At 47.4% G+C, this 27,033-nt stretch overlaps 1 long non-coding RNA gene across 3 annotated transcripts; it reads left to right on the forward strand.

The window, feature by feature from the left end:
* The first annotated feature begins 559 nt into the window (after positions 1 to 559).
* Positions 560 to 16,320, forward strand: LOC147625729 (uncharacterized). Of its 3 annotated transcripts, none has more exons than XR_015268721.1 (3): positions 560 to 2,890; positions 15,345 to 15,388; positions 15,542 to 16,320. It is a non-coding gene; the product is annotated as an uncharacterized LOC147625729 (long non-coding RNA). The 3 variants fall into 3 exon arrangements; XR_015268720.1 differs by lacking the exon at positions 560 to 2,890 and adding an exon at positions 4,523 to 11,713 and having other exon boundaries at positions 11,813 to 15,388; XR_015268719.1 differs by lacking the exon at positions 560 to 2,890 and adding an exon at positions 4,568 to 15,206.
* Positions 16,321 to 27,033: the final 10,713 nt, after the last annotated feature.

Raw genomic sequence — 27,033 nt, forward strand, 5'->3', positions numbered from 1 at the left:
TCACCATGAAACCTTTAATGTAGCAATTAGACTATTGACAGAGAGAAAGCACCAAAAACATTGCATTGTGTATTGAATCGATTACAATTGCATGTGTTAGATGAAAGGTTGATGCGCGTACCTCTTCATGGCTGAAACTTTAATAAAAGTGTTCACACCTAATAAATGTCCTAAAGTCACTTAAGTGCCCATACATTAAAACTTGAATAAAATACTAACTAAAGAGAATGTCCTTTTTTTTCCCGAGAAAAAGATCCTTCAATTAGTTAAAGAAAAATCAGCCACAAGGGGCTAAGTATAATAACGACGGGCTAAATACAAACTCGCCTCATATAAGGGCGGGAAACAAGTGATCAAAGGGGAAGAGATGCTTCTCCTCCGGGTGGCCGCTCTGTGAGGAGAAGGCTATCTCATACAGGGGGAGGGGTGGGCGGGTGGGCGAACAACCACACAGGTGGTCTGTAATGCCAGATGGGGTCACCGCCTCTATCTGTGAGGAAAGGGTCAAGCCTCCAAAGTCTCAAGAAGGCTTCCCACTGCTTCTGTATGCGGTTAGAACCTCCCCTGTAGCTTCCCCCACTTACCGCGGAGGGTGTGAATGATATTGAGCCATATGCTCTTGATTGTCTCACCCAACGGAGTGTGGGTACCCTCGATGGCCTTGCTGCATCTAGCACACCAAATGTGCCAGGCTCCTATGTTGCTGCGAATCTTCCATCTTTTGCAGGAGATTGGTCGCGCCAGCCACTTGTTGGTGGGGCTGACTGGTACTGTTGCAATACGATGGTGGGAGACCTGAAGGGCTGGTCCTTCCCCATCCTCCTCATAAGTCCTGACCACTCTAGCCTCGGTGGCCCAAGCGATAGTACCCCAAGTGATAATCCGAGTCGATGCCTTGTCCATAGAGCGAAGATGCAGAGAATCTGTTGCCAAATCTGATGAGCCTTCGGGCAATCCCAAAAGCAATGTCGCTGAGACTCCTGGGGGTGCCCGCACCTCGGGCAAGTTGCCGACCTCCAACTGCCAGCCAAGTACCGACCGCCAAACTCCTATGTGCCATCAACCAAAGAAAGAGAGTGATCTTCCTTGTCCGGAAGCTATCCCAAATCCTTTTCTAGAAATCTAAAAGAAAGCGCTGTGATAGGTCCTGAGACCACCAATGTGCTGCTGCTGCCGGAGTGCCATCTATCTCAGGTATCTGGATCCTGGGGCCAAGCTGCGCTGTATATGCAAAGAAAGGGGCATCCAGAGTCTCCTCCCGATCTATTGGTTCATGCGAAGTCCACTCTCCCGGGTCCCATTGCAGACGCGTGAGAGGTCGACACTCCCAAATCCATACCCACCATTATCTCTCCTTGGCTACCTTGGCCGGTGTCGGATCTATGTGCCATTCCCGTGCCCAAAAACCAATGCGGGATCGATGAGGCCAAGCCCCCCTCTGCTACGTGGCTGAATGATCACTCTCCATGCCACCTTGCCCTTGGCTGGCCGCCCATCACTTGCGGCCCACAAGAAGTTCCGGATCAAACGTTGTACCTGGCCAATGCATGCCCGAGAAAAGGCCCAACACGAAGTGATGTACCACATGGTGGCAAGTAGTTTCTGGTTCACCACCACCACTCTGCCTGGTAAGGATAGCCTCGATGAGCTCCAGTATAAAAGTTCTTCCGAATACTCAGAAGAAGCGGAGCGAGCTGCTGCTACTGCTTGAGAGAGATTAATGCCAACCTGGCAACTGAGGTAGCGAACTAGAGTGCCCCTCGGGATCCACTAAAATCCTCAATTGGTTGCCAAGTCGGGGCGGGTGTCGACCCTACCCAAAAACCACACGACTTGTGCTAGTTGATCTGTGCTCCTGATGGACCGCAGAAAATCTCGATCACCTCCGTGAATCTCTGGAGATTCCCAACATCTCCTGCGAGGTAGGTTATTGTGTCGTTTGCAAACTCTGAGTCTAGTAGCTCCTCCTGCGTGTGGAGGGGAAGGCGCAATCCATGAAGTTTGGTCTCCTGGGTGGAGAAAGAACTACTCATGGCCTCAGTGACAAATAGAAAGAGGTACGGTGCCAGAGGACAGCCCTATCGAACCGAGCAGGGAAAGGGGGAATCTATCGCCTCGAGCTCCCTGAATGAGAATCTGGCTATGAGATGCTGAATAAAGTCCCGAGACTCCACGAATCCACTCCATGGGGAATCCCATCCGGCTCATAGTGCCCTCTAGAAAGCTCCAATCCACCCTGTCATAAGCTTTCTCATAGTCTAGGAGTAGCACAATGAGGTCCTGTTGCCGCATCCTGGCCGAAGCTGTCGCCTCCCAAAAGGTAAAGATGTTGTCCAGAATGCTCCAATCCTGAACAAAACCAGTCTGAGTGTCGTGATCAAGTCTGGGAGAGAAGGCTGAAGTTGTCTGCGGATGGCTAAATAGAATGTCCTATGCATCCTATATATGATTATGAAGCTCTTGCGAGTGCCACACATCTCTCTATGGCTGATCCACAAATCTAAGAATAAATGAGCATTATATCCATCAAATCTCCCCCTTAATGATCAGCATATTCTCTTTGACACCCATCGTGTCTCTGAAGAACTCAAACTTGGCTTTTCCGAGTGGTTTGGTAAGAATATCTGGCACTTGATCATTTGTAAGAACAAAAAAATCAATTCCACCTACTATGCTTGCACTTTCTCACAAACAAAATGATAATGAACTTCAATATGCTTTGTGCGTTCATGGAACAGTGGATTCTTTGCAATCTGGATACAACTTTGATTGTCACAATGAATAGGTGTTGGCCCATTCTAAGTGAACATCAATTCGCCAAGCAATCTTCTCAGCCATACACATTCACATACAACATTCTTTGCTGAAATATATTCAGCCTCTGTTGAAGGTAATGCCACAGTTGGTTCTTACTTTTCCATGAAATAACACTCGAACCAAGAGAAAGATATAAGCTGAAATTGACTTTCTATCATCCACATCTGTTGCCCAATCGACATCACAATATCCTGACAATACAAGATCAAATGTGGAAACATATTCAAGCCCAAAATTATATGTGCCTTTTAAGTACCTCAACACATGCTTGGCTTCTCGCCAACGAGAATCTTTTGGGTCATCCATGTGTTGATTAAGCTTGCCAACTGCATATGCAATATCCGGCCGAGTGATAGTCACATTATTAGACTCCCAATAAGCTGTCTATATAGTGTTTCCATCAACACCTACTTCTTGGTTGAACTGAAATTCTTAGATTTGGCTCCATACATGTTGCAATGGGCTTGCAATGATCCATATCAAACTTTTCCAACAGCTCTTCCACATAATTAGATTGAGTAAGAAATAAATTGTCTTGTTGTCTCTATGCTTCAATACCAAGAAAGTAATGTAGCCCAATTGTTCCTAGGGTTGGGGCAAGAGTTGACTGAAGAGGCCGGACACCGATTCGTCATACAAGGGGGAGACTAAGTCAAGGGTCTCCCACACTCACGAGCCTTGTGGTTCTCATCAAAACACTCATAGCACGGTTCTCCTCCTTGGCCCTTTGAAGAAGTTCAGGAGTAAGATTTGCAAAGGAGGGAGGGGTACTTCATATCTCAAATTGATGGGCCTTGGAACCTTGGCCAACATCCGATTATCCACTTCTTGAAGGAGGTGGACACTTTCTACTCAAAGGGTAAGATTGATTTGAGGCTTGACTTGCCCCAACAAGCCTACTTTGGCTCCACATGGCTTTTTTTGGCCTTAGCTTCGAGCACAACATTTTAGATGGAGGTCGGTTGAAAGTCTTCTATTTAAGAACTAAGTGGATGTTGTAGACCAGTGATGAACCGCCTTAATCGCTACGCCCCAGGCAAGGGAGGTGCATACTTTGAAAGTTGGATAAACTCCAAATGGTACACATCCAGAGGTCTACCTCTTCTTTGACATTCAAGGATATCTCAAAGTTGACAGGGCGATATCTCTCTTTAATAATGGCCTTGAATTGTTCCAAGTAAGATTATTTTCATTAATGAGCTGAGTTGACATGTAGACTTCCACCAAATCTTGGGCGGTCCACATAGCTTTAGGTGAGCCATGATTTCTTTGTTGTTTTCATTATAACCAACCATGGCAAAATAATCTTCCATGAAGTCAATCCACTCAGCAAGTCTCCCCTACTCTGGGGCCTTCACCTAGCTCGATGCACTCGGTGTCGTCCTCCCAATCTACACGGATGGTTACCTCGTGTGGAGAACCCAAAGTAGGTGTAGGCAAGGAAGGTCCTTCAGATGCAATGGTAGGGATAACTACAGGGATGGCGGTGCTCACCACGGTAGTAGGAGTGTCGGGAGGGGATCTTGAGGACGATTGACTGGCCGCCGATGGAGGTGGAGAAGTGGGGAGGGTGCTGTGGGTGGTTGGCGAGGTGGTAAGCTAGATGGAACTTGCTACTGTCAATGAAGGGGCAAGATGGAGAGGGGGGATATTGTTGCTATCGAGGATGGGGTGCGGATGGATGACGCCACGCCAAAGGCACGATGGCAGGGGTGGTGGCGGGAGGGGCAGTGCGTCGATGGGATGAGGTGGGAAGATCCCTTTGCACCCGAGGTGAGATACGGGATGCTATCGGGGTTGACTGATGAGGCTGGCGGGGTGGCGGCGAAGAGGTAAATGGAATAGGAGGCTGCTGCAGAAGATAGGCGAGGAAGCATGCAGAGGGCCAAGGGGAGGCGGCGATTTCAGGCTTAGTCCAAAATAGGTGGCAACGGAGGTTGATAGATTCGTAGTAGAGGAGATGATGGAAAGGAAATGGTGGCCTGTGGCAAAAGTAGTGGAATACGTCGGTGTAGTGGGTGGAGACCAAAGGCAGTGGTGATGTGGGAATCTCTCGGAGAGCAGGAGATAGTAGTGGATGAAAATGTACAGATGGATGGTACGGGGGCTAGGCATGGAAGAGGTGGGATGCAGCAGAGCAATGGCGGCTTCCGCTCACTTGGTCGTTTAATCTGTGGTGACACGAAGGTATTTGCACCAGGTCGGGTGTGCCACAAGATCGATGTGCCCCAGAAATCAATGCCCCACTTCTTGAGTGGTGACCATGCGAGAGAGATCTAGAGAGGTCGGTGAGATCGATGGGTGAGTTTGGCCCCACACCGTTGACAAGTGTCACAAGATTTGGCGAACTAAATGGAATCTTTGAACATTTGTCAGCCGCCACAAGCCGTGTTGAAAGAAGAGGGCACCCGAGATGTGTCGTGGATACTGACCACCACCAGAACGGGAGTCTACCAAGTGAGGCACTTCGTGAGGACTGATGCACCCTCCGGAAAACACCATCATGACCAGCTTTGTAGAGTTGGCCAAGCAATGATTTGGAAGGGTCGCCTCTTCACCAAAAGCCGCCACTTGTCTTTGGACTAGCACCGATTGCAAACTGTCCTGTGGAAAGCAAGGCAAGAACATCAAAATATCAATCCGGGGACATTGTCAGGAAGTTCATCATCAATACCTGTTGCAAGCTCCCCAGTGTTGATGCTGGAGAGGTGGTCTGCTATTACGTGATGTTGAGAGGTGGGCCACCATGACGTGATGTTTGCTTTTGTAGAGGAGGATCTCAAAATCGAATTCTTGGAATAGCAGCAACCATCTCCAGACACGACCCGCTATCTATGAAAGTGCGAAGAAAGTGAGGTGGTACTCCCTGAAATATGGTGACGATCCGTTGGAAGGTAGCTGGATCGTTACACAGTCCAATGGGCATCTTGTTGTAGGTGTAGGTGCCCCATTGGGTGATGAAGGCTTTCTTGGGGCAGTCATCCAGGTGGGGCGACTTGTTGTACCCACTAAATATGTCCATGAAGCTATACAGGGCATGCCCAGACATCCTCTAAAACCCGATCCATGAATGGGAGTGGAAAGTCGTCCTTGATGGTTGCTTTGTTGAGGGACAGGAAGTCCACACATACACGAATCTTGTTGGTCTTCTTCTTAGGGGAGATGACGATGGGGAAAGCCATTCAGAGTGTTCCACCGGGGAGATGATGTGGGCTTCCTCCATCTTTTCCAGCTCCACTTTGACTACCTCTGCATACTTTGGGTTGAGCTTGTAGACCTGCCCACGAACTGGTCAAGTCCCTTCCTCGAGTGGTATGGTGTGAACACCAATGTCGGGTGGAAAGACATCCTTATAAGATTGGAAAAATGTGTCCAGGCAAAGACATCCTTATAAGATTGGAAAAATGTGGCCGCTTGCTCAAGTAAGGTTGGGTGATCCCACAGCCAAGAGGTTAGCAGGATGGGACGTGACTCCTCTGTAGTGCCGAGGTTGAATTCCTGAATGGGGTCTTGGCAAGACGGAAGGGAGAGGGGTTCCCCTGTCATAGCTTCTTTGAAGAGGAGGGTGGGATTGTGGGCTGCTGGCCGGTGATAAATTGGAAAGGTGCTATAGTATACTTCCGTCTAAGACTTAGGACACTCCCCCAAGGGGAATGTTGGTTGTGTTGATTCTTTGGGCTAGTGTAGTGGGGGATCAGTTGAGCCCATGGTTGGGTCTTGTCAACCTTATTTGAGAGGGGTTTGACCATCCTGCACCCTCTGTGGTGACCTGTGACGGGTTCCCCTAGCCCTACATCCTCATAGTGCTCTGAGGGAGGGTTGGTAGAGTCGTTTGGTGCCTCCGCGATGTCCACCATAAAGGATGTCATGCCGTCTGTCGCTTGGAGCTAGTCAAGTAGTTCCGACTCATCACCATCGGGGACAAGGCCTTCTTCAGTAGGCCAAGACGTGGTCCTCTAAGGGGTGGGAGATGAAGTGGGGGCTATTGTGGCACCACGGATCCCTTGGTCCAAAAATTCCTCCAATTTCAGCTTCTGGGACCGTGCTCTTGGGGAATCCATAAACGGTCAGAACCCTAGTCGTATAGTACACTTGTACCTCTAAGCCATGATTGACCAATGAGTAATGAGTAGGCCCCTTTGACTTCAGGGAGCTGGATCACCACAAAGTCAAGTAAGAACGGGATTCCTTGGGTTTACTACCAGGACACGTTCCACTAGGCCTATTGGGCCACCTCCTGTTGGTGGTCCGCCATCCGAACACAGAAGTTGGCTGGTCTTGTTACCTTGAGACCTATGGCATGGAGTGTGAATTATGGCATTAGGTTTACCCTAGAGCCACCAACAATTGCCCCGGAAAGTGGGGTACCATGAATCTCCACAAAGAGGTGGGGGCTCTGGTAGTCGGTAAGGGAGGGGTTGGTGCGGCTGATTCCCATGCAACTGGCAACACGTAACCTTGTAGGGATTGGAAACCCACCATACTGCCCACCACTAGAATTGGGTGGCATACCGCCGAGCTGCTCTAGCAGTGCACTAAGGCATTGTCGAACATTGGGGCTAATTTGGAGAAGATCGAAGAGGTTCACTGCCATCTTATTTCCCGAGTAGATCTTCGATGGAGAAAACTGGAGCCTGTGGTTTGGAACGTGGGAGGGGGGGGTAGGTGGTTTGTCTGACACAGCGGCCTCCCGTGGGCTTCCCATAGGAATCCTCTTGGGCTGTCCAACACACCGTCCCCTCCCCATCAATTTTTCACCCTCATCACCCCTCCTCGCCATCACCTAACCCCACACCCTCACCATTGACGTTAGCATCACCCCCGCGTGTTGTCATTGCTTCACTCTCACATAGCCCCATCCGACCAACCGGTACTTGAGCTCCTTGTGTGTCCCACAACACACCCACTGTGTGGCTGCCTCCGCACAACCATCCTGCTACACTGTCTCTTCGTCACAAGCGCTCCCTCTGTCTCACTTCACCATCCAACAGCCTCTCTTTTTGCCAAAAAGTGCCCTCTCCCTCTTCGACATGGAATTCCATGATGCGATATGCCACGGACATTATTGTATTACTTTGGTCTCATAGGCCCATTGGGTCTTTAGTAGACGTTTAATATATCTTTTTTTGTGCTTCCCTCTCTCTCTTGGACATATATGCTAAATACTCTCTCTTCAACAATTCTGGCCCCCCTCTCTCCTTGACAAAAGTATCCGTACCCTCTCTCTTCGACAACTTTGCTCCTCACTCTGTCTTCGACAACTTTGTCTCCACTCGCTCTCACATTGCTTCTCTACACGCTCTCTTTGTCACAATGCTTCCCTACACTCTCTGCTCCCTCTCTCTCACTTCGACATGAAGCACCCTCTCTTCGGTAGTAGTGCTCCTCTCGCCCACTCTCTCTCGGATGCCTTACATGACTTTTGCTCTCGGCGGGACCTCTCTGTTAACCTTGGTAAAACCAAGGTAACGGTCTTCAATACCTCTTGCCCCTTCACATCCAGATTGAGCTTCACATATAGAGGGGATCCTGTGGAGATTGTCTCATCCTATCTCTACCTTGGTGTCACTTTCAGTGGCCCACGCTTTACCATGGTTCCCGCTGCACATGCCAGAGTGACACGAGGATATGCAGCCTTGAGCTTACTTGAGCGGCAATGCTTCCAGGCACATTTCCAGGAGGCCAGGATGAAGGGCTGGCTTTTTGACACCCTCGTCACACCAGCCTTGATGTATGGAGCAGCCTTCTGGGGGCCAGATTTATCCGATGAGGATTGGCAGCGAGTTGAGAGGCCCCATGTCGTGATGTTCTCCCGTATGATCCGTAGCAAACCATCAGTCCCACACCAGATTATCTAGGCAGAGTTTGCTGTAGCCCCGATGGTAGTGGATGCACTCTTCCAGACAGTCACATACCTCCATCGCATCAGTCACATGGATCCCCACAGGTACCCGAGGCTTGCCCTGGAGTCCTCCAGACAGCTAGCACTTGAGGGCCACTCTGGAGTATGGTATGCACTAGTTTCCACTTGGTTCTCAGTATACGGGCTCCACATGGACCGCCTACCCCCCCTTTCGTACAGTTTGGACTCCCCTTCCAGCTCTCTCTCACGAGGATACGAAACGGGTTATCCGGTTCGATCTTCTTAGCCTCTACACCCATTGCACATGGATCACACCTCCGGAGCTCCCCATGAAGATGCACTTCTACATAGATCACTTCCTCACACTCACTGAGGATGGATTCATCCAGCAGCCGGGCTACTTAGAGTGTTCACATGTCCCATGCCATGCAGATTGCGATTGGCCAGATACGGGTTTCATCCCATCACCTCAGAGTGGAGATAGGTAGAGCTGAGCACATCTTCAAAGTCAGGAAGCTCATACGGAGACCCAGAGGAGAGGATCTACCGACTATGCCACACAGAGGTTGAGACGGAGGAGCATTACATATCCCACTGCCCAGTATACCAAGAGATCCGTGGGAGGTTTCACTGTCTATTTCGTGAGGGATTCGGTCTAGTCTCTAGGATCATTGACTTCCAGGACCAGCGTTGCCTAGGCCTCTTCCTACTTGAGCTCCATAGACACAGGGACACCTTCTTGAGAGAGCTTCGGCCTGAGACACCCCGCCCCCTCCCTCGCCAGCCAACCATCAGCAGTGTCTTCTGGACCCAGGAGGTGGAGGACACCGACATAGTGGATCTTGTGGACCCTCCACGAGCTGCTCTGGACCCACCTCACTCGAGAGGAGTTGCCTTGGACCGAGCCTTTGCACTCCAGCGTGCCCGACGCCCTCAGCCCCCCCCCCCCGTCAACCATGATCACCTCATCAGCTCCAGATCCAGGACATGCTCCACCTCCATCGAGCCACCTTTCCACGTGACATAGCTGAGGGAGACCTCTCGGCCATACTCATTAGCCCCTGCTTGATATTTTGGAGAATTGTATACTAGCTACTCGGAGCTGATGTCGCTCTCATGTTGCTATGTTCTTAGTATTCCATGATCAGTTTCCATGGACAGTTTTGTATCACCCTAGTGAGATAGCTATGTTTATGTTTTCTTTCTATTGTATTTTCCATTCTATGATGAGATATGCCTTGGTTTCATAGGTCCATTGGGTCTTTAGTAGACGCTTAATCTCTCTCTCTCTCTATGGCAGCACTACATACAGGAGACATGGATAGCACCAGAGAGCCCACTACCACCGAAGATGCTGTACTACAGAGACCACTTTATGAGCATCTCAGGGGATGGGTTTATACATCGACCGCGGTACATGGATGTATACATGCCACACAGCTCTCGCGTTGCTATTGGACAGCTACGAGTCTCATCACATCAGCTAGAGATAGAGGCTGGGAGAGCGGCACGGGTTCCTAGAGCTGAGCGGATATGCAGATTGTGCCGCGAGGAGGTGGAGACTGAGGATCACTTTGTATGTAGATGTAGAGCCCACCAGGGGGTCAGAGATAGATATGCGGGATTGTTTGAGGAGCTCTCTTCACTACATCAGCTGATGGAGGCCTCGGACCAGCGACAGCTTGGCAGACTACTACTAGAGCTTCATAGTTCTCGAGAGAGACTCCTCCAGACACCCGCTCCCACTAGGGGTGGGCGACAGTCCCAGCTCACAGATTTCTTCCAGAGAGCTATGCCAGTGCCAGCTGATGTACCACGTGGGGTGACCGCACAGAGAGCAGAGGAATTGAGAGCCAGGAGGAGACCTAGACAGACTGGATATAGAGCACCCCGACTCCGTCACCGAGAGATAGCAGCTATCCGAATGAGACACCAGATGGAGACACAGGAGAGGCTAGCTCGCTTTCATTCAGACTCAGGGTACATGTTCATGCCATTCACAGCCTCAGCATCGGCGATGTATGATATCTTATATCCCTCTTATGGCACTGGATGGAGTTAGACATAGATCTGCATAGCATGCTTGTACTACCCCTTCAGCATATAGAGATGCATCTTGCCTTAGCACTCCATCCACATCCCCACCCCCCTTATATTGTTTGTATATGGGCTCCACCGATCCATGATGATTCACAGTTGTATCCAGACACATGCACACTTTTTCTTTTGTTTATTTTCTTCCGATGACCGGAAGAACACAGTTGTATTATTATTTTTTGTCTCATAGGCCGACTTTGGCCTCTCGTAGACATTAATATATCTTTCTTTCTTTCTTTCTCTCTCTCTCTCTGCGTAGACATATAGAGGGTCTCTTGAGAGGGAGGGGACCAGAGAGGGAGAGACACCTACAGAGGCAGATTACAGACTTCTTTCGACCAGAGATTGAGCAGTCAGGCCAGCAGGCATTGCAGCTAGCCCGAGAGTATAGCCGCACCAGAGGTACACTGATTGATCGGGCTATAGAGCTGGGGCGGTCCAGGCGCCCCAAGATGAGAGGCCCATCCCAACACCGACGGAGACTACAACAGAGGATCAGGACCATACTAGCACGGCATGGGAGACGTCCAGTCAGAGTACTCACCATGGAGGACATTGAGGATATCCGCCATCGACCGATGAGAGACATCTTTGGATAGTGATGTATATGATGCTTACCTTTGTTGCTGGAGTTTTCCTTCCCAGATGTTATCCATTAGGAGCTCCTAGTACCTTACTTTTCCTTATAGTTGTTGTTTCAGTTTCAGTTAGTTGTTTAGTTGTTTTAGCTTTTCTTACACAGACATTGTATCAGATCCACCAATTGTTGTAACCTTTTTGGTCTCATAGGTCATTTTGGCCTTTTGAGGACGTTAATATATCATTTCATTTCGTCACACCATGCTCACTCTGTCTCTCGTTGCTTCACCCTACTCAGTGCGGCTCACATTTGTCACCTTCCTTTACGTGTTCAGCGCCTCACAAATCTTGACATTTGCCAATTGCCCCATGCCTAGTCAAACAGGCAGGCTACTATGCCATTTTGGCGAACACTTTCTCATCCTCGGCCACCTGCCCGCCTGGCCCCCCACCCAGCCACCCAACTTGCTGGCCTCTTTGGGCGTGACTTCTTGTGCTTATTGTACGCCCGACATGGGCTCAGCTGCCTTCCAACCAACCTCGCTTATCCCTGCTCACCCCCTCCTCCCGTCACCGGCACCCTTGGCCCCCTTTCCACACCGTCCCCTTCAATTGCCTGTCGCCCCACCCTTCCAACCGTCTCCGCTACACATTCACAAAACAGGACCGTGGTGTTGAGGTCGAGCTGGGAAGGTCAGGAGTTTGTCATGTTGTGGAAAGGTCGTCGATCTGCGCAGATTCACATGCCTTAGTGCTCCACACTGGTGGTGAGACTCGTTGGAACTACAAGCACCGCCTCCGCCACACATACACAAAACAGGTCAAGCTGCAAGGTCAGGAGTTCATAATGTTGTGGAACGGTAGTTGATCTACGCAGATTCACGCTGCACAGTGGTGAGACTCGTTGGAACTACAAGCACCACCTCAGTGTTTTGCTGCCGGTGGAAAACTATGAGCTGCTGCTGCTCTGTAATGGAGATAAACTCGATATTTTCTCAAGAGGTGGCTGATGGTCGTGCACTAATTTGTCGGATTTCTGTCCTGTGCATCTGCTCAGGCTGTGTTAAGATGCTCCAGCTTGTCAGCAGTTTTTGCCACTGGTCTCTTTGACAACCTCCATCTTCTCTCCTTGACACATCTTCTCTCTCCTCGATCCTTATCCTCCCTCTCTTTGACATGTCCGAAGCACCTCCCAAATAAGCTATTGCGTTGTTGCCAGGTGCCCGGTGAACGCAGAAGGGGGCTGGTGGCAATGGCAAGGATGACGGAAACCGAAGAAAAACAGTGGTGTGTTGGCAGCTGTTGAAGACCACATCTCCCACCCTTCCCCACTCAGCTTCGTGGCCTCCCCCTCCTCCTCTAATGGCTTGGCCTGAGGTGGTCTAGGACAGCTGACAAAGTGACGGGGGACACGTGCTCAGTTGACACGTGTTAGCCCTCTCCCTCGGCTACCTACTACTTTTTTTTTTCTCGTGAAATGGTGTTTTATATTATATGTAAAAATGTACATCAGCCACATGGCTCACACAGAACCTATGCCCCAAAAAAAAACCCCCACAAAAGATCCTCTAGAGGATCATGACCATGCAAACCTGTACACTAATAAGAAAGCCTCCTAGCCAAATAAGCATCCCAGATAAAAGCATCAAAGATTAGCCAGCCGAGCCGCCGTAGACCATAACGAAATAACATCTGCATCCAGTAGCTGAGCTGAGAGAGGAGAAGAAAACTGCCAAAGCAGCAAACCGCGGATACGTAGAATGTGCCCATGTATTCCAGACAAGGAATCAAAGATGAACCCATTCCGTGTAGTCCAAATATGCCAAAGTCCTGTCCATCTAAGGAAATGGAATATCACAAGGTGACTGTCCGAAGTAATGACTTGAGGACAAATCCCAAATATCCACTGATGAGCCGAAACAGTAGACCTCTCTACTGCCTCCCAAACGCGAGAGACAAAAGACCAAATCGGACGGGCCACTGGACAACTCATGAACAGATGCATAACTGTTTCAGTGCATGTCATGCAGAAGAGGCAAGAGGCCAATGTAATTTTACGATGGCTGAGCTGACTACCTACTTCTTTACTTCTTGTGTGGTCTCTCCTCTCTCCTTGACAACCCCTTCTCAGTTGCATTCATTGGGACACGGTGAATCAATTAGTGGTGGTGGGCGACCTGAAGCTTGTCAGATTGCCCACCAGTTGACAAGTGGCAGTCCAGCTGGCAAGTGCGAGTAGTTGACGAGTGTCGGCCATCCAGCTGTCATGGCAAGTGACAAGTGGCACTTCAACTGTGGGGCTGCCAAGGGGATGAATGAATGATTTATTGATCAATCAATCAGTTTAGTGAATGGATGCAATTGTTAGCTGCATGTCCACCTCCGTTTAAGCCCACCAATTTGCTTCATCTCTCTCGCCTTCTCTTCCCACCATTCTCCATAGCTCACCATTGGGTCTCTGTTTATGATCACAGGGCCTCAGGGCAGAATCATGATGAAAATCATGAGCTTTTAGGCAACCATTCCCCATTCCATGACCAGAATGAGTATTTTTCTGGCCCTTTGTTTTCTTCTTTTGTCAAACTGCTATAGACACAAACATTGTCATTGTGGCTGAGTTAGACATGTCAGATTTGGCGATGCATAGGACATTCAAGGACACTAGTCACATCATTTTATATGGCAAATCCCTTTTGGAGATGGGTGCTATATGACTTGATCATCTACAATGGCTTGTCGCCATTATCTGATGGGCTCAATTGTTTTCCCCATGGAGGAGGTTCGAGAATAGTGGTTTACTTGTTGGGGTGCCCTGCTTTTGTACATCAGATCCATAACTTTGCCACTCCACCCCTACCAATTGAAGCAGATCATACTTACCTTTCCTTCACCATTTCAGGTCTTTTTCACTCTCACCAGCTCCCCCCATTTCCACTTATACTTGTGTCCATTTCCACAACAACTTGGACTCTGTTTACATCAATCACTTGGACAGAAACACGGCTAATTTTGACCTCTCAACGTCTATATCCACACTCACCTCTCAGCTCACCGCCATTATTCACAAATCTGCTATGCACTATGCACTCCACCACTACACATCCAGTAAATTAGCCCCAAAATAGCTGGTATGATGAAGAATGCAAAGCTACATGCATCCACCTTTTATAGGAACAGGCATAGGGACAGATCTCTGCATGTGAGATGCAGAGGTCCTTCTGACACTTTACTGGTCAAAAGAAAAGAGCTTTCTGAAACTTCTATTAAGTAAAATAAATTCATACAAAGGAAGAGGGAGATCTCAACCAATCAGGGGCACTGTGTTGCCATAAAAGCCCCATAGGAGTGGAGGAGAAGAAAATACCATGGTTCCACTTGCTCATAAATCTGCAGCATTCCCCTAGGAAGAATGAATTTTCAGAGTATGTACCACAAGGGATAGAGCGTTATGAGAGCGCTGTCTGCTCAGATGTCCAGTGTATTATGAGATACATTGTCGATTCCATAACCAATTTTAAGAGGGTTTTGGTTCATTTAGCCTGGGGGATGGATTATGGAGTCAGAGATGTTTAGGCCTCTTAACTTCAGGAGCTATGTCACCGATACTCTCTGCAGGAACCTTCTGGGTCACTGACGAGAGCAAGAGTAGCAGCATGATGTGACTCAGACTCGTATCACAAATTTTCGTCATCCTTCCCACATGACAGGCACCCATTTACGACGGTGTTAAAGGGATCATGAGGAGCCAGATAACACATCAGACCAGATGGCTGTAGCCTCTGCATCCGAGACAGTCCCTTCCGAGGGGTCACCATACCATAGACAGATAGCCGCAGCTTCAGAGAGCGAGGTGCTTTCATCCATAGTACATGGCATGTTTTTTTCTACTTGAGAGAGTCCTTTTTAGTTAGGAGCTTCTTTCCACGGTCTCAATGGTCATGTGTACTACATTTGGGCAGCACGTTAATGTCTTGAAATTGGATTACAGATTCTCTTGGGCTCAGGAACGGATGGATGCATCTTTTCTTCCAGGTTTGTTTATGGATGATGCGATGTATTCCTAGATGTTGAGGCATTGTTTAGCAAGTGTGCTGGGATATGTTTCTACTGGACTGTTGTATGCTTGGTCACCCTTATCGTTGACTGCCATGCTTTTTTAACATGTGGAGTAGCTTTGTATTACAGGCTCGTGGATGGTGTTTTCAATTTTGAGTGTCCTCTCCTTCATCGTCGTGGTGGCCACTTTTGAACCATTACTACCACGCTCTCTTAACACCAGCCTACCTGCAGAGGCGTGATAAGGCAGCTTTCTTTTCCTAATGAGAGTTCACAATGCACATCTAGTACATGGCTGCCATTGCCATGACCTAAGGTGTAGACATGCCAATAACCATATCAATTTACATCATTAGATCACCACCAAAATGATTAATACTGTCAATAATGAACCATATTGTGTGCTTGAACTTGCACAAACTTTTATCATTTACTCCAGCACAAGGAAGAAGATTCACAACTACTCAATACATTCATGGAGCATCACTAATGTCAAGGAGGCTTGGGAGACCATCGCTTTTGCCATGCTCGTGGCTCTGAGGACCAAGAGTCACTAAAGCATCAATTCTTCCTTTGTCATTAGCTGCCAACAAGAAGTTGCCATCTACATGATAAATCCCGTGCTCAGATTTTTTGTTCAATCCATCTTTCTATGGTGCCAAAGGTAGATCATCTAAATTGGCCAAAGTTTGCATTAACTTGCAAGAGATGGCTTGGTGTGGCCTTCCAGATGACCAAATGCCTATTTGTGACTATCATAGTTGTGTTCAGATGACAGAGGCATGGCTACACTTTGCCACAAATATAAACATATTTTTTTATGAACTTCATGGTGTGTTGCAGGATAAAAATTTTCCTTAAGCACAATTGTTTTTACAATGAATATAGATTTGTCCATGCCTCAAGCATTTTATGTGCTCTTTCTCTATTAGAATCTCTCTTTCATGCATGGGTCTTGTGTTACACATAGGTGAACTTAGGTCCTCTCTAAAATTGTACAATCCATAAAGAGCTATTTGTATTTTTCTTCATCAAGGTTTTTAACTTAATGCTATTTTTCTTACAATATTATCTAACTTAATGCTTCTTGTAACATCCAATAAATAACTTTATAGTACCCTACCATGATTTATTTTGATAAGAGATGGTCTTTCTATTTGGGCATGACGTTGTGGGGAGGTTGGGAAAATGGAATTGCCTCTATAGCTACCCACCCAACAGCCTTGGAAAACACAACAAACACAAGGGGCACCACCAGCAGGATGTTGGAAACAGAAATCTCTCAAACACCTCGTACACCACTCCACCCACACTAGAGCTGAGAAGATATATGGGAAACTACACTCTCCAAAGCACCAGTAAAACCGTAGACACACAAACAGGGGAATTGACCCCACACCTACACTTGCTCTCCCAAACACACACCATCAAGACGGAAGAAATAGGAAGCACATCAATTATCTCTTCTTAACTCATTGATTAGATACATGCAAGAGAGAGAACCCCTCAGCGGGGAAGACATAAAGGAAAAAAACTATTACAAGCCCAGGCACGTCGGCCTCTAGGCTCACACACAATGTCGAACAGGCTTTGGGTGTGATCTAGCAGCCTGACGGCCCTCGAAAAGGACCTCTTCATCAGCAAACTTATCGAATATATTAGCAGCATGGCTGTGTCGATCCTCATCTCTAAAGTTAGCAAGCACATACCCTTGCATAACTGTCATAGCAAGATCAAAGTGCATCCCATGCTTCATCTTCAAGGCGGCTCATACACACAAGATTCGTCTACAATGTACAATTGACCACATGTCCCTACTCAATCATCACCTTCCAAAAAACTATATGCTTAGCTTTAAGCTTTGATTTACACATAAGCCTACTAAGCACACTCCACGTCTTAACAACCTCTTGGCCACATGCCATATCAAATACCTCTTTGCAGGCACACAAGTCCAATAGCACATGCCAAGCCTCAAAACTAGTCTATCTTACATTTTTGAAAGGCTTTGTTGCCTTATTATTTTTTAAAGAGAATTATTGGGAAGAATGGGAAACATGGTGACCTTGAGCTCCTTGCAAGCAAACTTCTTCTCACACACACAAGGGGGTGAGCTTGAGCTTTTTGCAAGAAAACTTCTTCTCACACACACAGGGGGTTGTCAATGAGGGAATTTTCATGGCTCTTTCTCTCTCTACTTTGAACATTCTCTCTGAAACTCTCTGCACCACCTCCCAACCTATCCCAGCCCAGCCTAACCCCTCCCTTTCTCTCTATCTATTATCATCTCTCTCTCTCTTCTATCACACTCTCTTCTCCCTCCCTCTCTGTGTCTCTCTTCTCTCTCTCATTTCGCTCTTTCTCCCCTATGATCTCTCTCTCTTTCTCTCTATCTACTAGGAGGGGGACTCGTTCAGTCCAACATGGACAGCTCATCGGCAACAAGGACTAGCACGCAGAAGAACGGTGAACCCCATATCCAAACATGCTTGACCACCATGAGAGAAGTATGCAAAATGCAGGATACAGACATTGAGCAGCTACAAAAGAAGCTCGGGGAGAACAAGGATAGTGATGACCTTAGGCGTGAGTTGCGTGCCTCCATGCAAGAGGAGATGGATAGGTGGAAGGCAGACATGCAGGCTTACATGGCAACTCAGCTAAGCAAGATGTAGGAGGAAATGATCCAAATGTTGGACGCAAAAACTAGCCACCACACCTCACTAATCTCGGAGCTGGAGGCCCAAGGCGCCACCCTTAAAGTGGAAAACAAGACCTTAAGGGCACGTACTCAATTTGAAGAAGGAGAAATTCAACTATCCCTCAATGATGAGCTGAATACACTTAGAGAGAAAATGAAGACCCTCCAGGAACAAGAGGAGAAGATAAACAAGTGGAAGAAGCGAGCAGTTGGATTGAGGTTGCCAAAAGCAACGGAACCCACCATCATCCCCAAACATCATCAATGACACGCTCAAAGAGGAGAAAAGAAGGAAGATTATGGCATTGAATGTGAGAGTGGTGGGATGGAAGGAAGGAGCCTCAGTGAAAGAGGACGCCATAGCACTATGCATAAACTTGGAAATCGTTGATACCCCCTTCGTGAAGGCATGGAGGGTGGGCAAAGACACCATCAAGGAACGCGCACTCATCCTCAAGTTTGTGGGGTTGGAGGCGAGGCAAGCATTCCTTACCAAAAGGCGGGCACTAAAAGGAGAAAAGACTTACTTAGAAGACGATCTCACACTAGCACAGGTGGCACACTGGAGGGAGTGCATGCCACGCATCTTGGATGCACTGAAGCCAGGGAAATGGGTAGTGTACAGAGATGGCAGGGTGATGATCATCGAGTGACGTGCCCAATGATGGTGCGAGACCTTTGAGACCAAGCTAGAGATTGCGGTTTGGAACTGCAATGGCGCCTTGAGGACAGATGTAGTGTTTGTTCGAGGAGACATTTAGAGGGAGAGACTTGGTCTTATACACAGAGACACATTAGTGCCAGGGGAGTCGGCGTCCAGAGGTGAGAGGATACAGATGGGAATCTGTTCACCGCCCACACCCACGCATAGTAGGGGTACCCAAGGGTCGGGAGGGGTGGCTTTGTTAGAACATGAAGTCAAAGTGAGTGTTCTAGTGTGTCTAAAGTGAGTTTTATGTCTAGTCTTTGTGTAAGTGCCATGTGGCATATTGGGATTTATCCCATATACATGTGACACTTAGAGTGTGTGTGCCTATCCTATAAAGGCATTGTACTTTCTAGTCTTAGACAATCAATCAACATCAAGCTCTCTTGGTCTACATGTGAGTACTCTTGGTTATCATTGTTTTGCACTTGTATTGTCATTTCATTTCCATTCCGTTCCGTTCCTGTGCCTTCATGTGGTATCAGAGCCACTGCTCCTTTGCTCCTAGAGATTGAGGAGAGGGAGGCCAAAAAGAGAAGCCATGCCCTCTCTCTCTTTCTCTAAGTGCAAGAGAGTATGCTCTCCTCCATCTTGAAGACCTCTACTACCTGCTGCCCGTCTTCTCCAAGTGGCTGCCCCGATTTCTGCTCCACGTTTTGCTCCATCAGGCCGTCTCTATTGCTGCAGATTTGCCCGCCATATTCTGCCCCGATTCTGCCCTGAATCCAGGCCGCCACATTCCTGCGCGTCTTCTCCAACAGGCCGTTGCTGCTGTCCACGAATTTCTGCAACAAGCCGTTTGTTGCTGCCGCTTCTGTTCAGGCCGCCACACTCTGCTGTCCTGTTGCCGCTCCTGTTCAGGCCGCCACTCTGCCCAGCTGCTGCCCGTAATTTTTTGTTCGAGACAATGCAGGAGCTGCCCCACATTGCTGTCCTGAATTGATGCTGATCTGTTCGTGATGATGGAGCTGCCCACGAATTTATGAAGCCGCTGCCCTGCTTTATCTTCAACAGGCCGCTGCCCTGCTTCATCTGAATTTGCTACTTGCAAGTTGATTGCCATGGAGTCCTCGAAAACAAGTGCCTTCATTGAAAAGTTCACTGGTAAGAACTTTCCGACATGGCAAACAAAGTTGCGTCTTATCCTTATGAAAGACGGGGTGTGGAATGTTGTTTGTGGCAAGGATAAAAAGCCACAATCGGATGAGAAGAAAATTCTACACTGGGAGAATTTAAACGACAAAGCCCTTTCTCTCATTGGTTTGGGTTTGGGTGATGAAGTTATTCATCATCTTGACTTTGATTCCACTGCTCAAGAATTATGGGAGAAGTTTGAAGGTCTCTTTGGCAATAAGGTAATCAATTCTAAGGTCTTCCTCCGTCAAGAATTCTTCAAACTCCAGATGAAGCATGAGGACTCTCTTCTCGCTCATCTGAATCATATGGAGTCTCTCATCACTCAACTTGCTGCGTTGAAGGCCCCAGTTGGGGATGAAGACCAAGTCGCGGTGCTCCTCACGAGCATTGAAGAAATTCCTAAGTATCGGGAGATTATACCAGCATTAAGAGTGGCAAGCATGAGCTACCATGACATGGTTGCTATGCTTCTTGATCATGAAAGAAGGCATATTGATACTCCTGACGCCAATGCACTATTTTCTAAAGGGAGGTTTCCTAAAGGGAAAGGTAACTTCAAACCTTTCAAGTGCACTTACTGTGGAAAGCTTGGTCACACCGAAGATTGTTGCTTCCAGAAGCTGGCCAAACAACAATCTAAAGACCATGCCAACTTGGTTGGGACTATATCCAACGAAGACGAAGACGATGCAGACACCTCTACTCCAAATCATGCTCTCACTGCTCACATCCAAGATCTCTCTCTTGATGAAGAGGTCTATGCACCGGATGATCTTGACTTTGTTTTTTGAGTGTGTTGAAGGTACTCTGCCTTGGGAGTCCCCCTAAAATGAATGCAAATAAATCATGTGTGTTGAGTCAATAAAGGTTCACAGCCTTGGATTGTCCTCCTAAAATGTTGTAATCTTTCCTGTTTTTTCGTGTCTGACTCCCCACCATTCTGTTATGGAGTCAGGAGGGGGATGTATTGTGGAGTCATGTATTGGCTTTGATAGGATCTCAGGTTGCTCCAGTTGTCTAGACCTCTGAGTTGTTCATGCATCCATGCATGATGAGCCTCTGAGCCATGCTTGATGAGCCTCTGAGTCATTTGTACCATGCTCACTAGCCTCTGAGCCATGCTCACTTGCCTCTGAGATTGTGTGGGAACTATGTCTAGTTCTAACTTGGAGGTTGGTAGTCCGTCATTGCCATGTTCTGTTCTTGGCTCATTCCAGTAGTCTCTCACCTTGCCTTCATCGGGGGGTGTTAGAACATGAAGTCAAAGTGAGTGTTCTAGTGTGTCTAAAGTGAGTTTTATGTCTAGTCTTTGTGTAAGTGCCATGTGGCATATTGGGATTTATCCCATATACATGTGACACTTAGAGTGTGTGTGCCTATCCTATAAAGGCATTGTACTTTCTAGTCTTAGACAATCAATCAACATCAAGCTCTCTTGGTCTACATGTGAGTACTCTTGGTTATCATTGTTTTGCACTTGTATTGTCATTTCATTTCCATTCCGTTCCGTTCCTGTGCCTTCAGGCTTTACTATACAGGGAGGAGCTTCAATATGTGATACATGTGGTCAGACGGGATGAGGCCACGGTTTTTATGGGTGAGAATCCAGACAGAGAGGGCTCGGGATATCTACCTTGCAGTGTGCTACTTTGCACCCTCCAATTCTAAATATGCCACCCATGGAGAGTCCTCGTACCTACCCATTTATGTTGACATTATGAAGTTTTCTAGTCTAGGGAACATCCTCCTGGCTGGAGACTTCAATGCCCACACAGGAAGCCTTCTTTGAGACAGATGATCCCATGTACCAGGAGATTGACACGATGGGTACGGATCTGGAGCGGACATCACAGGATACAACAGCCCCCCCACAGACTATGGAGAGTATCTCTTAGCCCTCGGTGAGGCTCATAGGCTAGGCTTATAGGCTAGCCACTTATAATGGCCTGGCTAGATGGCCTAGATCCAACTCCTTCACCTCCTACCCCTTTGGACATGGAGCTAGTACAGTGGGCTATCTAATGGGATCCCTCTCTCTAATCCCACTTATTCTGGAGTTTACCATCTCTCCTCGCCCCATCAGTGTTGTAGCCGACCATGCATACCTGGCCTTCTCCCCGACATGCTGATACACCATCCAACCACTTGCTTTGCCCCATCCCTGTCCGAGATCCCACTTCACCTGAGAGACCTCTTCCATCTATTCTGATCACATCTACCGCATCCTCTTCGACCTCGACCCCTACATCCCACTTGATGAGCTTACCACACACCTCTTAGCCACCCTCCATACGTCCACTCTGCAGTTGCCTTCCCGCACTCCAGAGCCACCCCTACATCACCAGGAGGGACCGTCCCACAGAATAGCTGGTACGATGAGGAATTTCGTGATACCGGAGCCCGTCTACAACGGTAGATGGCGCTAGGATCCACCACTCACCAATAGGCACGCGAGTGATCTTTCGATGTCTCACACAGAGAAAGAAGAGAGCCTACCTAGCCAAGCTTGAGCAAGAGCTAAAGCAGCTATTTCTTGGAAGGCACTGTAAGGAGGCCTTGAGGATCTTCCAGGATCATCGCCTTCCGACTCCGATTACTTCACCCAGCACTTGGCACACCTATGCCACGTCTCTCTACCATGCCCACGAGCAGCCACCTTCGTCCACCCGAACCTCGTCCCCCACACTCTTCCTTCTTTCATGTCAGCTGAGAGATTCTATTGACAGGATGCAGGCTGGGAGAGCACAGGATCATGATGGACTCCTCACCGAGCATTTCTCCCATGCTAGGGACATGCTAGGCCCTTTACTGGTTCACATGTTTAACAGGGATTCATGTGAGGGCTTCCTCGTCAACTCATCATCGAATCCTATTGTACCTATGTTGAAACAGGTGACCCCATTGACCCCACAACTACAGGACTATCATGATTGGTCACACCTTGGCCAAGATTTATGGTTCGATTTTGGAGCATGAGCTTAGTAGACGGTCCGAGGAGCAGAGACTCAGAGCACCGGGGCAGGTAGGCTTCAAGAGATGGCACTCCACAGTAGATCATAACTTTACACTACAGTACAGGGGATCATTGAGGAGGGGAGAGCTCATGGGCATGGGATATACTGTTGCTTTGTGGATTTTTGCAAAGCTTTTGATACCGTCCCACGGGCCAGACTGATAAGGAGACTGCAGGATATGGAGCAGAGATGCTTTGGGGGATCATTGCACTCTATGAGTCAGTCAGGTAGAGTACGGGCTCAAGAGGTGACTCAGAGATCATACATAACACTATCGGGGTGAAGCAGGGTTGCCCCTTGTCTCCTACTCTATTTGGTCTATACATTGACGGGGTCTCGGATCACATAGACAGACAGGGAGGACTAGGAGCACATTTGGCAGTAGTACTGATACCGATCCTCTTGTATGCAGATGATATTGTTCTTACTTTTGATTCACCAGAGGGGCTACAGAGGCATTTGGATGCATTGTGGGCCTTTTACGAGGACAGGACCTCACTGTGAACCTTGGAAAGACCAAGGTCATGATCTTTAACACCTCCTCATAGTGAATAAATAAATGTGTAGTACAGATTACATACAGTGGAGAGCCTGTGGAGTATGTTACCTCATATGTATACCTTGGGATCACTTTTGCTGTCGGACCTCAGTTCTCGATGCAAAAGGCGGCGGCCGAAGCTAGATTGATGAGGGGATATGCAGCCCTTGGCTCGCTAGAGAGGTAATGCCCACAGATACAATTTCAGGAGCTGAGGACGAAGCTTTGGCTATTTGATACTCTAGTTACACCTGCACTACTGTATGGTGCCCCCATCTGGGATCTTAGGTTATACCACAGGAGGAGACAGAGGAGAGAGTCGGTCGAGACAGATACAGAGGAGGTATATGATAGGTGGAAGCTGATGGAGAGGCCCCTAGTGGCGATGATCTCATGCATGATTAGGAGTAAGCTATCAGTGCCACATGAGATTGTGCGGGCAAAGATGAGGCTGCACCGATAGTGACTGAGGCTCTATTCCAGACAGTGACATACTAGCACAGGCTATGGGAGTTTCCACTTGATAGATACCCCTGGCTAGCCCTAGAGTCCTCGAGACAATTGACACTTGAGGGAGATATAGAGTGCTGGTATGCACAGGTAGGCACTTGGTTTGGCATGTACGGTATGCACATGGAGGCACTCCGCCCGTTCCAGTACAGCATAGAGGGGACGTCCCGTCATTTGCTCTCAGCCACACAGAGCAGAACAGGGTTATTAGGAAGGACATTGTTAGACTGGATACTCAGAGGACATGGAGTTCACCTAGTCGTCCCCACTGGGGATGAAGATGGCCTTCTACAGAGATCACCTCCTATGCCTGACAGAGGATGGGTTCATCATCCGCCCATGCTACATGGACACACACCTATTATTTGGGGTGAGATGTGCGATCGGCCAGATTCGCACCTCATCCCACCACTGAGAGTGGAGATTGCCAGATATGGGCCTAGGGCAGCTGCACCAAAGGATAGGATATGCCTGCTTTGCCACACAAAGCCCGAGCCAGAGGATCATTGCATATGTCGATGCCCTATATACTATGAGATTCGGGGGAGGTTCCACTGCCTCTTTCGAACTAGGTTCGGACCACTTTCCAAGATCATGGACTTCTCGGATCAGAGATGCTTGGGACTTTTTCTTCTAGAGCTCTGTAGACACAGGGAATCCTTAGTGAGATCCAGATCGACTGTACTTGCTCGAGGACCAGCGTAGAGAGCTCTCACCGACAACTTCCATACCAACACTCTGAGGGCCGATCCACCCATCATACCCAGACCACAAGCTAGTGCAGGAGCTTAGTCGAGAGGTGTGACACTTGAGTTATGTAGAGCTCGACGCCCCATACCCCATGGCCCTCGCCCACGGCCACTCCCCCGAAGGAGGAACTGGGCCATCATCTCCCATCATCCAGGACCTTCTCGCACGCCAGCTCAGTTTTACCACCTTGAGCACCGTCACAACGGCCCATGAGGGATGTATTAGGGTGATATGAGAGCTCTCTGCTCATGTACCTAGATCATATTTTATAGTTTTAGATTTTTGTTATCTTTCTTTATTACTATTTTGTACCCAGGATGATGTACCTCATGGATATGATGTAACATTTTGGTCTCATAGGTCATTTTGGCCTTTTAAAGACGTTAATACAACTTTCTTTATTTCTCTCTCCCCCTCCCCTCCTCCTCCTCCTCCTCCTCTCTCTCTCTCTCTCTCTCTCTCTCTCTCTTTCCCCTTCTCTCTTCTATCACTCTCTTGTTATCTATCTCCCTTCCATCTCTCCCACTCTCTTGCCAACTCTCTCTCTCTCTTCCTTATCTCTATCTCCTAACATCTCTCTCTCTCTCTCTCTCTCTCTCTCTCTCTCTCTCTCTCTCTTTATTCATGCAGACAAGTTATGTATGAAGTTTGTTCTTGTTGCAATTTTTCTTTTTAATCCTCTAATCATCACGAGATCGCATTATTTTGGCAAAGCAAATTTATTTAAAAAAATTCACTTGAAAGAGGACAAAGAGAGAGTGTCTAAGAGTGATCAATACCATCATTACAAAAACAACATGAATCAACGATTATTTACATATCTCTCTCTCCCTCTCCTTCTCACTCTCTCCCCCTACCCCCTTGTCTCCCCATCAGTGCGGCATCCATAAAAGGAAGGAGCAAGATCACCACGTCCATAATTATGAATAATCTTTTTACACTTGCCTTCTTATCTACGACATGAGAGAGAGAGAGAGAGAGAGAGAGAGAGAGAGAGAGAGAGAGAGACACTATTCTATGATACCACTAAATTTGAGAGAGATCAAGACAAAGAAAAGAAATTTCACTTACACAATAATAAAAAACATGACACTTTTGAATGTTACTAAATTTTAGTTAAGTAAAAATTATCTTCCAAACTCAATTTATCTAGAGAAGATTTAACTACTCTATCTGGATCTATACGAATTACACGTAATCCTCTTGAACAAGTCTCCTGTTCAAAATCTGCACCACTATCATATAGGTCAAGTACTAAATCTGTTTCTCTTATGAAGGTATTTAGAACCAACATCCATAGCTCTCTACCTCCTTGCATACCTCACCATCATGTTAGTATGAATGTAGTGCCATCAAATAATATATTTCTATAATGGGTACTTTAAAATTTCTTGAAGTCATTCCTTGCAAAACCCTTCCATCTATTAATTTCTTCCAAAGGGTAGGACGGCTAGTATCATACATAATCTAGCTTGGTCTCAAATTTGTGCTCTCCTAAGAGGCTTGTAAAATAGACACATGAGACTGTAGGCCTACTCAAAAGTTACACGGTTGTAGTGATTATAAATGCGATCAAGCATACATTACTAAGCATGCAAACAACATGAAAATATTATGACTCATCATATATACATGAATGTTCCCCACTTCAGTATTGCAATGTACACCGAGAAGGCATCCCACTTTGTATCCTTTTGCATCTACCTTGGAGCACAGCACATGTTTGTCACTTATACATTGATCTAATGATAATAAGTGTACCATTGTCATTAAGTACAGTGGATGCAAGGTCAAACAAATAATGCTCATGGTCCTCTGCAATATAGTTCATAGACACGTGTAAGTATGGTTAAATAATCTTTCGATGTAATCTATTATCTTTAGAAGTACTCACCACCAATCTTGTTCCATATAGGGATTGCATCTATATCAATACTAAAGACCGGCCCACCAGTGGGATGGCTTCACGATCATCATGCAATAGCCTATGTTTGAATCAATTCAAATTTTGAAGGTGTTTGTAATAGCAGCAATACCTTGAAGGACCTCTCGCATAGATTAAAGTAGTCTTCATTTATTTATGTATTTCTAATGGCCCATTCCATTTTTACAAGGGTGTCAACCAATATCTTTGTTGTTTTCTCATGTCCATTAGTCCTACAGTAAAGAAAAGCCACTTTGTGATGGTTGATTTAACTAAAAACTCAATTGTTATTAAAATAGATATTACTGCATATTCAGAAGCAAGCTTACTGTTTATTTCTC

The sequence above is a fragment of the Cibotium barometz genome, chromosome 23, assembly GCF_041138505.1.
Source record: "Cibotium barometz isolate CiBa-2024 chromosome 23, ASM4113850v1, whole genome shotgun sequence".
NCBI lineage: Eukaryota > Viridiplantae > Streptophyta > Polypodiopsida > Cyatheales > Cibotiaceae > Cibotium > Cibotium barometz.